General features: G+C 45.0%; 1 protein-coding gene across 4 annotated transcripts in view; it reads left to right on the top strand.

Moving 5' to 3' along the window:
- The first annotated feature begins 1,716 nt into the window (after positions 1 to 1,716).
- STAG1 (stromal antigen 1) overlaps positions 1,717 to 13,334 on the top strand; it is a 421,343-nt gene continuing 409,725 nt past the window's right edge. For 2 of the 4 annotated variants that reach the window (XM_033212569.1, XM_033212568.1), the window contains exon 1: positions 1,717 to 1,900. The gene's annotated coding sequence lies outside the window, so the exon portion shown is untranslated. The remainder of the gene's footprint in view (positions 1,901 to 13,334) is intronic. The other 2 variants (XM_033212571.1, XM_033212570.1) reach the window with 1 other exon arrangement.

Genomic DNA, 13,334 nt, shown 5'->3' on the forward strand with positions numbered 1-13,334 from the left:
CTCGGCCTCACAAAGTGCTGGGATTACAGACGTGAGCCACTGCATCCAGCCAATACAACAGAAACTTCTGAGAAACAGAAAGGAAGAAGACAGTGGATACGAAGATATAAGGCGCTAGAAAAGTAGTGGTTGAAGAAAGAGGTGGGAAGGGATGGCATAGTTTCAGGCAGAGGGAGTGGCTTTGGAGAGAAGGAAAAGGGTTCTGGGTTAATTTGGTTAGACGTTTTGAGATCACGAACAGAAGGTGGTCACAGATATTTTATTATGGAGGGAATGTCAAATCGGAATTGGAGTCCCATAGCTTTGAGCCCAGGAAACTAGATGAATTTATCTATTAGTATGGGCTGGGACTGGCATCTTTAATAAGATGGAAAGCTTGCAACAGTCTTTGTGGAAAATAGGATAGGAAATCAGCCAGAGATTAGAAAAAAACCCAAGAAAATTCTAAGTAGGAGTCCAGTCACGAAGTCATATCCAATTTGGACAGTTATGACTTCCTCCAGCGAAAAGCCACACATCTTGCAAACCCCTGAGAAACCGCAAATAGGGGTAACCTATTGGAAATAGGCCCTGAAGACTATAAAGTAGTTGAGCAATACTATACTGAAATAGAGCTGGCAATAGCGATAGAGCAGTTAGTCAGATATGGGGCTAATGATCCAGTAGAGAAAGGATTCACTTTTGTGGTAAAAAGTTGTAAGCAGGTGAAAGGTAGGGATCCATAACCATAGAGGAGCAGGTGGAGATCAGGGAAGAGGTGACGTTCAACATAAATAGTTTGTTAATTATTTCACCTTAGTGATTATTTCTCTTTTGGCATCTAGAAGGCTAAGATTCTCATGTTTATCTCAGAGCTACTGAAAGTAGTCCTAGGTTGCGGAAGGAGAAATCCAATTTCACAGCTGAGTCTATTTTCTCAGTCTAGTTATATTCTCTTCTCACAAACTAGCCAATGCTGCCGCCTTATGCAAAGCCGGCACCACGGAGAGGATGTGCTTTACAGAGGCAGGATGACGCCAATCGGCCAGCGGCGGGCAGTGTTTCGTCTAGATTAATGGCGAGGGAAGTCCCCAACAGTTCCTTTGAAACCTTTTCACTCTCGCCTGGTGAAAGCGCTTGTCAACTGTAAATCGCAAATATAATGCTAAGCTCTGAGGCCCTTGCTAAATCCAAGTGGGAGCAGAGATCTGAGCTGCCTCACCCTCGGGTTTCCGCAGGGCGTCTCGAGAGCTGTGGGTGGGGGCAGCAGGAACCGGGCGGGGACGGAGGAAAGCGCCGGCCCTGAGACCTAGGGAGGAGCCTCGGTGAAGGAACCCGGGGTGGCTCCTGCCTAGGTCTCCAAGAAGCTCCAAAAATGGCGGGCGGCAACTCGGAGAGCCGCACGCGCAGGCGCCACCGTGGCCGTTCTTCCGCCCGCCTCGGGCGGCCCAAGAAGCGACCATAGCGCCCTTATCCAGAAGCCTACGCTGCTCGCGATTGGCTGAACTGCGCGAGCGCTCCGTGTGGGGGCGGGGCCGCCACGCAGCGGCCACGTTTCCCGCCCCGCAGGTGCGCGTGCGCGCAATCCCCACAGGAAAGCGTTTGCGCGCGCCCCTGCCGCGGCCCCTAGCTCGCGCCTCAGCTCCCTCCCCTTTCCGGGCAGGCCCGTCCCGTCAGCAAGGCAGTGAGCACTGCGGCCAGCAGAGGGCGGTCCGGACCCAAGTCTGCAGCGGCGCCATTGGCGTGTGGAAAATGCCACCAGATGGCGGGTTAGGATTGCAGCTCCGTTGAAGGCGCGGCCCCCGCTCCCGAACCCCCGGCGACCACCCCGTAACAACCCCCCCACATCGGGAATAACACACCGGAGACTTTTGGGGGGAAACTAGGTCGACGGCCGGCGGCGCCCGGATGGGCAGCTGAGGTGAGTGCGGGCGGCGGCGACGGCGGCGGGGGGCGGGAAAGAGGGGGAATGCGGCGGCAGCGGCGCGGGGGCTGGAAGCGCCGATCCAAGATGGAGGCCGGGCGAGAGCGAGAGAGCGCGAGCGGGGAGCGGGCGGGCTGGGCGCGGGCCCCGTGCGGGGGAGGGAGGCCGCGCGGGCCTGTGCGGGGTGCGGCGGTCGTGGGCCGTCCGAGTGCCCGGAGAGGCGTCTGTGGGCGCGGGGCACCCCGGCGTCTTCGTCGCTTGCTACCCCTCCCGCGGGCACCGAAAATTTTGCCCCCGCCCGCCCGGGCACTACGGCGACAGGCGCGGAAGCCTTTGTGGCGCGCTCGGGCCCGCCGCCAAGTCCGCCCTCCCCCCCGCGCCCGGGCTCTCGGGACTCGCCCGCGCCCAGCGGGGCCGGGCCGAGGCGGGCTGGCGCGAATGCCTTCCGCCGCCCGCCGACTTGCGTTTCTGCGGTGTTTTAGCGGCGGCGGCGTCACATGACAACGAGTTCATCTCAGCGGAGAGGCCTGGGGGGTCGCTCGGCGGGTCGGCTGGCCTAGGCTTCTTGTTGGCGGGGTGGGGCAGGGGGGTGGCGGCTGGGGGAGATGGGGCGTCCATGCTGGGCTTTCCAGCTATCTGCCCTCTCAGCCCCCGACGGGGGCCTCCTTGTGAAACGTGTCCAGGCCCAAGCACTACCCCGCTAGTTTGCCAGTCCCCTGAGAGACGAGGCCAATAAAAGTTGTTTTCCCTCCTTTCTCGAGGTGGGGGAGGGGTGGGAAACTAGAGTGCTTGGAGTTGGACCTGAGCCTCGTTTGCAGGGTCCGAACTGGGTGCTTCTTGTGTGGTATGGGTACTAAGAAATTTTCAGGTTTTAGGATTGTCATATCACCCCCATCTACCCACATTTGAAATGTTATCGATTCTCTTCACATTGCAGAGAATCGTGCTCCGGGCGTGTAAGTCATGGGATGGTTTTGTACACTTACAAAAAACCAATGCAATTTGTGATTAAAAAAAAAATTTTTTTTTTTTGCTGTTAAAGTTGGTGTTAAGATGGATAGAGTTTTTTTCTCGTGGTTCTGATTAGAGAGACTATTTTGCATCTTTGCAAAAATAGTTTACACGAGGAAATACCTGAATTGGCACAAAGTTGTGTGATTTGTAACTTATGTGGAATTTGAATGTGACTCTACATTTTAGTTTTCCTTGTGCTTTAAGAAAATTGCACGTTCTGATGGTGAAGCAGTTAGGGAAATATACAGAACAGTGAAAATAAAAATAACTTGTTTATTTTATGGTAATATAATGTACCTTGTTGTTATATTCATAATGTATGAAGAATTCAGACTAAAACATTTTAACCAAGCAGGGAAATATGGAATGGAAAGAAGCAGAATGTTATTTCCTTGCTTTTGATGATTAAGAATACTTATAAGACAAATTGTTACCTAAATAAAGTTGTAGAAGATCTACAGGTGTTTTGCCACGTTTTTTTCCTTTACATATTTAAAACGTACTTGGAGTAAACTAAATGAATTCAAGTGATCTACCAGTGGTCATTTTTCACAAACGAACTACTTTTGAGTGGAAATTTTTCTGTATCCATTTCAGTTTTGATGTTCTGATAAAGTTAAGGAATATTTAAATAGATGCAAAATATGGAAGTTTGTTGTGTTACTAGGATTGCCTCCTTTGAAGAGACTAATAAAATGGCTAGATTTGATTGACTCTTTTAAAGCCTTAAGGGCACTGTGGTGTAGGGGAGGAGTGGGTCCTGGACCGAAGTTACTTTGAACATCCCCTGGGTTTGTGATGTTAAGGATGTTACCTCTTTGAACCTTACTTTCTTTATGTCTAAAAATGGGGAGCCGGGCCTGGTGGTGCACTCCTGTATGTAGTTCCAGCTACTCTGTAGTGAGGCAGGAGGAACCCTTAAACCCAAGAGTTTGAGGCCTGTCTGGGCAACATACAAGACCCCATCTCTTTAAAAAAAATAGAGGCCGGGCGCGGTGGCTCAAGCCTGTAATCCCAGCACTTTGGGAGGCCGAGGCGGGCGGATCACAAGGTCAGGAGATCGAGACCATCCTGGCTAACACGGTGAAACCCCGTCTCTACTAAAAAATACAAAAAAAAACTAGCCGGGCGAGGTGGCGGGCGCCTGTAGTCCCAGCTACTCGGGAGGCTGAGGCAGGAGAATGGCGTGAACCCGGGAGGCGGAGCTTGCAGTGAGCTGAGATCTGGCCAGTGCACTCCAGCTTGGGTGACAGAGCGAGACTCCGTCTCAAAAAAAAAAAAAAAATAGAATGGGGATAGTATCTTTGGGGATAGTATCTTATGGTGGTTGTGTAACAAGATGTCTGTGAAAAACACACATTTAATTGCTATAACTTAAAATTTACAGAATTTTATACAGTTTTAATATTTTTGCCTTGATTCTGACTCTATATATGTTCATAATCTCAGTGCTGTGAGAAGAAATAATGTACTCTGGGAAAGATAGATTCTTGTTTCCCGTTTTATTTGTTGTTTTGTCCTATATCTTTATATCCTTATTGAGGGGGGATGTATTAGTTTGTTTATTTTTGAATCTATTTGAGATGGAGTCTCATTCTGTCGCCAGGCTGGAGTGCAGTGGCGCAATCTCGGCTCACTGCAACCTCCGCCTCCCAGGTTCAAGCGATTCTCCTGCCTCAGCCTCCCAAGTAGCTGGGACTATAGGTGTGTGCCACCATGCCCAGCTAATTTTTGTATTTTTAGTAGAGATGGGGTTTCACCATGTTGGCCATGATGTTCTACATCTCTTCAACTCGTGATCTGCCCACCTAAGCCTCCCAAAATGCTGGGATTACAGGTGTGAGCCACTGTACCCGGCCAGAGTTGTCTTTCAAGGTCACTACTTGTTGGCACAATTAATTTCCTTGTGATAGTATGACTGAAGTCCCCATCTTCTTGTTAGCTATTGGCCAAGGACTGCTCTCAGTTCCTTGCCTTGTGGCCACATAGTTCACAACATGGCTGTTAGCTTTTATCCAGGCTAACAGGAATCAGCCTCCCTATTTCCTCTGTGTCTGACCTCTGACTCCCCTTTAAGATCTCTTTTAAAAGCTCTTAAAAGATTAGGTCAGGCCCTTTGTGGTACTTAACTGATTAAGGACCTTAATTACATATGCAACATATATTTGTCATATAACATAACCACGGTAATGATATCCCGTTATATCTACAGGTCTCTCCCACACTCAAGGGGAGGGGATGATACAAGGGTATGGGTTAGTGGCGGCTCTTAAGAATTTTGCCTGCCTGGCAAAATAAGTATCTTCACATTTACCTCTTCAGATTCTGGACATACAAGGAGAGGACATAGGCAGAGCAGTAACCCCACTTCATCAGCTTACTCTTACTTATATTGACTTTTTCTCACCTTTTTTCTTTCCCGTATTTCCTGTTACCTTAGTTTACATGCCTTCCTCTATAAAATAATTTTATTGCTTTGAGAGGAAATTAAAATAAAAATGAAATTTTATTTATTTTTTTTTTTGAGACGGAGTCTTGCTCTGCCACCCAGGCTGGAGTGCAGTGGCCGGATCTCAGCTCACTGCAAGCTCCGCCTCCCGGGTTTATGCCATTCTCCTGCCTCAGCCTCCCGAGTAGTTGGGACTACAGGCGCCCGCCTCGTCGCCCGGCTAGTTTTTTGTATTTTTTTAAGTAGATACAGGGTTTCACCGTATTAGCCAGGATGGTCTCGATCTCCTGACCTCGTGATCCGCCCGTCTCGGCCTCCCAAAGTGCTGGGATTACAGGCTTGAGCCACCGCGCCCGGCCAAAAATGAAAATTTATAAAGTTATAAAGAAGGGAGGCAGTGGGAGAAGGGAGTTTATATAATTATTTTTTCTTTCATTTCTGCCAGTAAGAACACTTTTTAAAAAAATTTTTAAAAATTACTATTAATTGGTCCGGTGTGGTGGCTAATGCCTATAATCCCAGCACTTTGGGAGGTTGAAGTGGGTGGATCACCTGAGGTCAGGAGTTTGAGACCAGCTTGACCAACATGGTGAAACCCGCCTATACTAAAAATACAAAAATTAGCTAGGCATGGTAGCACTTGCTTGTAATCCTAGCTACTCAGGAGGCCAAGGCAGGAGAATTGCTTGAACCTGGGAGGCGGAGCTTACAGTGAGCTGAGATCACGCCACTGCACTCCAGCCTGGGTGACAGAGCGAGACTCCGTCTCAGGGAAAAAAAAAAATTATTGGCCGGGCGCGGTGGCTCAAGCCTGTAATCCCAGCACTTTGGGAGGCCGAGACGGGCGGATCACGAGGTCAGGAGATCGAGACCATCCTGGCTAACATGGTGAAACCCCGTCTCTACTAAAAATACAAAAAACTAGCCGGGCGAGGTGGCGGGCGCCTGTAGTCCCAGCTACTCCGGAGGCTGAGGCAGGAGAATGGCGTAAAACCCGGGAGGCGGAGCTTGCAGTGAGCTGAGATCCGGCCACTGCACTCCAGCCCGGGCGAAAGAGCAAGACTCCGTCTCAAAAAAAAAAAAAAAAAAAAAAAAAACAAAAACAAAAACAAAAAAAATTATTATTTTTTGAGTGTGCCCCGACCAGAGTACAGTGGCATGATCTAGGCTCACTGCGTCCTCCACCCCTGGGTTCAAGCGATTCACCTGCCTTAGCCTCCGGAATAGCTGGGACTGTAGGCATGCGCCAGCATGCCTGACTAATTTTTTGTATATTTGGTAGAGACAGGGTTTCACCATGTTGGCTAGGCTGGTCTCAAACTCTTGACCTGAAACCGTCTGTCCACCTTGGCCTCCCAAAGTGCTGGGATTACAGGCATGAGCCACCACATCCGGTCAGTTATTTTTATTTTTTAAAAATTATGTAATTATTGCCATTCCTTAATGCCTTTTGTTTTACCTGTTTTTGCTATGATATTAAATCTCAGAAAAGTTAAGGAATTTATTTATTTTTTATTTTTCGAGACAGGTTTTCTCTGTTGCTCAGGCTGGAGTGCAGTTGTGCAGTCACAGTTCACTACAGCCTCAACCTCCCCAGGCTCAGGTGGGGCCTGCAGTAGCTGAGACTATAGGCACGTACCACTACGCCTGGCTAATTTTTGTATTTTGTGTAGAGGTGAGGTTTTGCCATGTTGCCTAGGCTGATCTGAAACTCCTGGCTCAAGTAATCAGCTTGCCTTGGCCAAGGTGTTGGGATTACAGGCGTGAGCCACTGTGTGTGGCCGAAGTTAAGGAATTTAAATGCCTTGGATCACACTCCTGTTAGGTGGCAGATTCACGCAGTCATTGCATCAGACAGTTGCTGTGGTGTGATTGGTCTAGCAGCTTGTGAGGAGAGAATTCTTTTTTTTTTTTTAGACGAGTCTTGCTCTGTTGCCCAGGCTGGAGTGTGGTGGTGCGATCTCAGCTCATTGCAACCTCCGCCTCCCAGGTTCAAGTGATTTTCCTGCCCCAGCCTCCTGAGTAGCTGGGATTACAGGCATGCACCACCATGCCCAGCTAATTATTATTATTTTTTTCTTGAGACAGAGTTTCACTCTTGTTACCCCAGGCTGGAGTGCAGTGGTGCAATCTTGGCTCTCTGCAACCTCCGCCTCCCAGGTCCAAGTGATTCTCCTGCCTCAGCCTCCTGAGTAGCTGGGATTACAGGTACGCACCACCACACCTGGCTAATTTTGTGTTTTTAGTAGAGACAGTGTTTTTTCCATGTTTGTCAGGCTGGTCTTGGACTCCTGACCACAGGTGATTCGCCTGTCTCGGCCTCCCAAAGTGCTGGGATTACAGGTATGAGACACTGTGCCTGGCTGCCTGGTTAATTTTTGTATTTTTAGTAGAGATGGGGTTTTACCACCCGCCTGAGGCCAGGCTAGTCTCGAACTCCTGACCTCAGGCAATCCGCCTGTCTTGGTCTCCCAAAGTGAGCCACCGCACCTGGCTGGGGAGAGAATCCTTATGAAGAGAATAGTTATTTGCAAGTCTCAGAGTAAGGGTATTATTGGTGGAACAAAGAAGGCAGCAGAAGTTTAGTCATGGCATGTGGTTTAGCAGTCCAAGAAGCAAAATATTTTCACGCAAAGGGAATTAAGACAGGTTAGCCAAGGATAATCAAGCTTTAAAGCAAGCTTATCCAACCCGTGGCCCAACACAAATCTATAAGCTTTCTTAAAACATGGTGAGTTTTTTTTTGCATTTTTTGTTTTTTGAGCTCATCAGTTATAGTTAATTTTACGGGTGACCCAAGACAGTTCTTCCAGTGTGGCCCAGGGAAGCTAAAAGATTAGACACCCTTCCTTTAAAGGATATAACTGTGAATTAAAATTACTAGGGAGATATATTTTAATACAGAAATGATGTAATAGGGGCTTGGTAAATCTTTGTTTACTGAATAAAAATATAAATCTTTAGAATTTAGGTGATTCTTGCTAGGGTGGTAGAGAAAAATTAGGAAGCGGAGAGCTAAAATGATGTTCTTGCATAAGTCACAGAATGAGATGATTCTTGAGGAAGGAATTAGAATTGTGTCTATAGGAAATTTTCTGTTATTTTGGTGGTTAAGAGGACAGTCAGCTTCCTGGCTTTTAGTGCTGAAAGTGTCTTGTAATTCAGTTGGTTTTATAGAATCTTTTCTTTATGTAACATACTCCTTATTGCTTCCCTCAGACTTTTCTCCTCCTCTTCTAAATCAAGCTTGTCCAACCTGTGGCGCATGGGCTGCATGCAGCCCAGAATGACTTTGAATGTGGCTCAACACAAATTTCATAAACTCTTTAAAAACATTATGAGGTTTGTTTTTTCACCTTATTAGCTATCATTAGTGTATTTTATGTAAGGCCTACAACAATTCCTCTTCCAGTGTGGCCCAGGGAAGCCAAAAGATTGGACACCTGTGTTCTAAATCAAGGGTCCCCAGCCCCTGGGCTGTGGACCCATACTGGTCTGTGGCCTGGTAGAAACTGGGCTACACAGCAGGAGGTGAGAGGCAGGTGAGCTAGCTTTACCACCCGTGCTCCATCCACCTCCTGTCAGATCAGTGGGAGCGTTAGATTGTCATGAGTGCAAACTCTACTGTGAACTGCGCATACAGGGGATGTAGGTCGCATGCTTTATCTAATACTTGATGATCTGAGGTGGAACAGTTTTATCCTGAACCCTTCTGATTCCCCACCTTATCTGTGGAAAAATTTTTTTCCACGAACCCGGTCCCTGGTACCAAAAAGGTTGGGGATGGCTGCTCTTTTTTTGTCAGTCAGTAGTGAAGGATGTTGTAAATCTTGCCTTCTTTCCCCCCCAGTTTATTTTATTTTATTTTTAATTTTATGGGTCCATAGTGGGTGTATGTATTTATGGGTCATGTGAGAATGTCGTACCTTCTTTATGAAATACGTTCCTTTGTGCTATGGGCCAAAATGATGTACCATTTAGTTGTCCAAGAATTTCAGTGGAATTTTGCTGTAAACACAATAGCAATGGCTTTTAACTTGTTTTCTACCTTTTGCTAGCAGTTACAAAAACATTTTACGTTGTGGCACAGTACACACACATTCACACACAATGAAAATAAAAATTTCATGAAATAATACTTAATCTTTATACAGCACACTCTGATATTTTCTGATCTTTTCTATTAAGAATGCTATTAAGAACGGTGGTCCATGCCTATAATCCTTGCACTTTGGGAGACTGAGGCAGATGGATCACTTGAGGTCAGGAGTTGGAGACCAGTGTGGCCAACATGGCGAAACCCCGTCTCTACTAAAAATACAAAAATTAGCTGGGAGTGCTGGCATGTGCATGTAGTCCCAGCTGCTCGGGAGGCTGAGACACAAGAATCGCTTGAACTCTGGAGGCGGAGGTTGCAGTGAGTTGAGATTGCACCACTGCACTCCAGCTTAGGCGACAGAGTGAGACTCTATCTCAAAAGAAAAAAAAAAAGATTGTAGTTCACCTAAGCAATATCATGACTCACAGCAACTAACACTTGGAAACATATTGAATTATAATATCATTGGTAAAAAGGAAAGTGCAAAGTAGAGCCATGAGAAGAAACCATTTCACTTCCATCAGATTGACAAACATTAAAAAGTCTGATAATATCAAGTATTGGTGAGAATGTAGAGAAATTACTTTCTCACTTTTGACAGCAGTGTAAATTGATACAGTCATTTTCGGAAAGATGTTAGTACGAGTATTTAGCAAATTCAAGATTCATGTATTTTAACCCTAGGAGTTACACTCCTGTCTTTATATTCCTGATGAATGAAATCCTTATATTTTTATTTTTGAGACGGAGTTTCACCCTTGTTGCCCAGGCTGGAGTGCAATAGTGCAATCTCGGCTTACCGCATCCTCCACTTCCCTGGTTCAAGCGATTCTTCTGCCTCAGCCTCCTGAGTAGCTGGGATTACAGGCATGCACCACTATATCTGGCTAATTTTGTACTTTTAGTAGAGATGGGGTTTCTCTATGTTGGTCAGGCTGGTCTTGAACTCCTGACCTCAGGTGATCTGCCCGCCTCGGCCTCCCAAAGTGCTGGGATTACAGGCGTGAGCTACTACGGCCGGCCAAAGTCCTTATGTTTTTGTACCAGGATGTGTGAACAGAATGTTCATAGTAGCCTTATTTGCAGTAGCCAAAATTCAGAAATAAACTGAATGTCTTTAGTGGTAGAATGGTTAAATTAATAATGGTTTTCGAAAGTTAAAATAATTTTGGTTACTGGGATAAGCCAACTTGGTCACAGTGTATCGTGTATCCCTTTTGTATTTACTATTATTTTGATAGGAGTTTTGGCCTATTTCTTCATTAGGCATATTGCTTTGTAGTTTTATTGTAATGTCTTTGTCAGGTTTTGGTATTAGGGTTATGATGGTTTCATAAAAAAGGTTGGAAAGTGTTCCCTCTATTTACTGAAATAGTTTGTATAATGGTGTTCTTATTCCTGGAATTTTAGAATGTACCAGTGATATCATTTGGACTTGAAATTTTCTTTTTGGGATGGTTTTGATAACAATCAAATTTAGTTTCTATAGTAGATACAGGGCTATTCAAATTTTCTGTTTCATCTTGTGTCAGTTTTGGTCTGTTTCATCTTGTGTCGGTTTAGGAAAATTTGTTCATTTTACTTAATTGATTGGCAGGAGTTTATAAGATTTCCTTGCTATCCTTCTAATGTCTATAGGATCTGTAGTGATAGCTCTTCTTTAATACTGATATTGTTAATATATCTTTTTTTTGGTGAGGGAGTTTCATTCTTGTTGCCCAGGCTGGAGTGCGGTGGTGCAATCTTAGCTCACTGTAACCTCCGCCTCCTGGGTTCAACCGATTCTCCTGCCTCAGCCTCCCAAGTAGCTGGGATTACAGGTGCCCTCCACTACGCCTGACTAATTTTTTGTATTTTTAGTAGAGACAGGGTTTCACTATGTTGACCAGACTGGTTTTGAACTTCTGGCCTCAAGCAAAGTGCTAGGATTCCAAGCGTGAGCCACTGCGTCAGGCCGGTATGTTCTTTTTATTTTGACCAGTCTAGTGATTTATTGGTTATCTTTTCAAATAACCAACTTTGATCATTGTCAGTATTTGTCTTTAGTATCTCATTGGTTTCTGCTCTTTAAAATTTTCTTCTGTTTTGCTTTCTTTCTTAACAGTGAAACTTTAGGTTATAGATTTTAGGCACTTTGTTTTCTAATAAAAGCATTTAAAGCTATATTTTTCTCTAAGCACTGCTGCACCACTCAGACTTCGATGTGTTATATGTTTATAATTTATTTTGACATTGTTTTAAATTTGTGATATCTTTTACCCATGGATTACTTAAAAGTGTGTTGTTTAATTTTCTCTTTTTTTTTTTTTTTGAGACGGAGTCTCCCTCTGTCATCCAGGCTGGAGTGCAATGGCACAATCTCCGCTCACTGCAACCTCCACCTCCTAGGTTTAGGTGATTCTCCTGTCTTAGTCTCCATAGTAGCTGGGATTACAGGCGTGTACCACCACGCCCAGCTAATTTTCGTATTTTTTTTAGTAGAGACGGGGTTTTGCCATGTTAGCCAGGCTAGTCTCAAACTCCTGTCCTCAAGGATCCGCCTGCCTGAGCCTCCCAACGTGCTTGGATTATAGGCATGAGCCACCATGCCCGGCCTTATTGTTTAATTTTCAATATTTGGGATTGTTCTAGATATCTTATTAATGATTTCTAAGCTAGTGTCATTTTGAGGTTATAGTCTTGATGATTTTAATCCTTTAAAATTTATTGAAACTTATTTTATGGGCCAGCATGTGGTCCATCTTGGTTAATACATCTTTCATACTTGAAAGTATGTTTTGCAGTTGTTGGGTGTAGTATTCTGTAACTATCAATTAGATTAAGATGTTTTAATAGCACTTTTCAAATAATCTATGTCTTTATTTATTTATTTTTTGTCTCATTCTGTCAACTGCTGAGAAGAAAGTTAAAATATCCAACTGTGACTGGAATTATCTATTTCTCCCTTAGTTCTTTCAAGTTTTGCTCACTCATTTTGAAGCTCTGTTGTAAGACATGTACAACTTGTAATTATTATGTCGTTTTGACAAATTGACCTTTTTGTTATTATGAAATGTTTCTCTATCTCTGTTAATAATCTTTTTCTTGAAGTCTGCTTTATCTGGTGTTAATATAGCCACTCCAGCCATCTTGAGCTTACTATTTCCATAATATATCTTTTTCTACCTATTTACCCAAAACTCTTCATTATATTTAAAGTGCTTTTGATGATAGTATATAGTTGAATATTGCTTTTTAAAAAATTCCTGGCCAGGCACAGTAACTCATGCCTGTAATCCCAGCACTTTGGGAGGCCGAGGCAAGCTGGATCATCTGAGGTCAGGAGTTCGAGACCAGCGTGACCAACATGGAGAAACCCGCCATCTCTACTAAAAATACAACATTAGCTGGGCATGGTGGCGGGCACTTGTAATCCCAGCTACTTGGGTGACTGAGGCAGGAGAATTGCTTGAACCCAGGAGGCGGAGGTTATGGTGAGCTGAGATTGCGCCATTGCACTCCAACCAGGGCAACAGGAGCAAAACTCTGTCTCAAAAAAAAAAAAAAAATTCCTTCCAACAACATGGAAGGTGGAATCTTTCAGTTGTAATAAACATTGATTTTATGCCAATGTTTGTCAAGAACGATGAAGAGTTTGAAGTTTTACCGTATTTATAGGCTGACAAGTTAACTTGGCATAGTTTAATGGCTTATGGTAGAAGCCATTGAAATGGCTTGGTCAGAGATGAAGAATGATGCACTGTATCAGTAGCCAGACAGCATTTGCATCAGATTTCTGAGCTTCAGTTTGTGTAGGGCATTGGGAAGAGGTCCAGGTGATACCTGCACAAGTAGTGGAATCCCAAGCTTAGAGAAACTCAGATCTTTTA

The sequence above is a fragment of the Trachypithecus francoisi genome, unplaced genomic scaffold, assembly GCF_009764315.1.
Source record: "Trachypithecus francoisi isolate TF-2019V2 unplaced genomic scaffold, Tfra_2.0 Lachesis_group0, whole genome shotgun sequence".
Lineage (NCBI taxonomy): Eukaryota > Metazoa > Chordata > Mammalia > Primates > Cercopithecidae > Trachypithecus > Trachypithecus francoisi.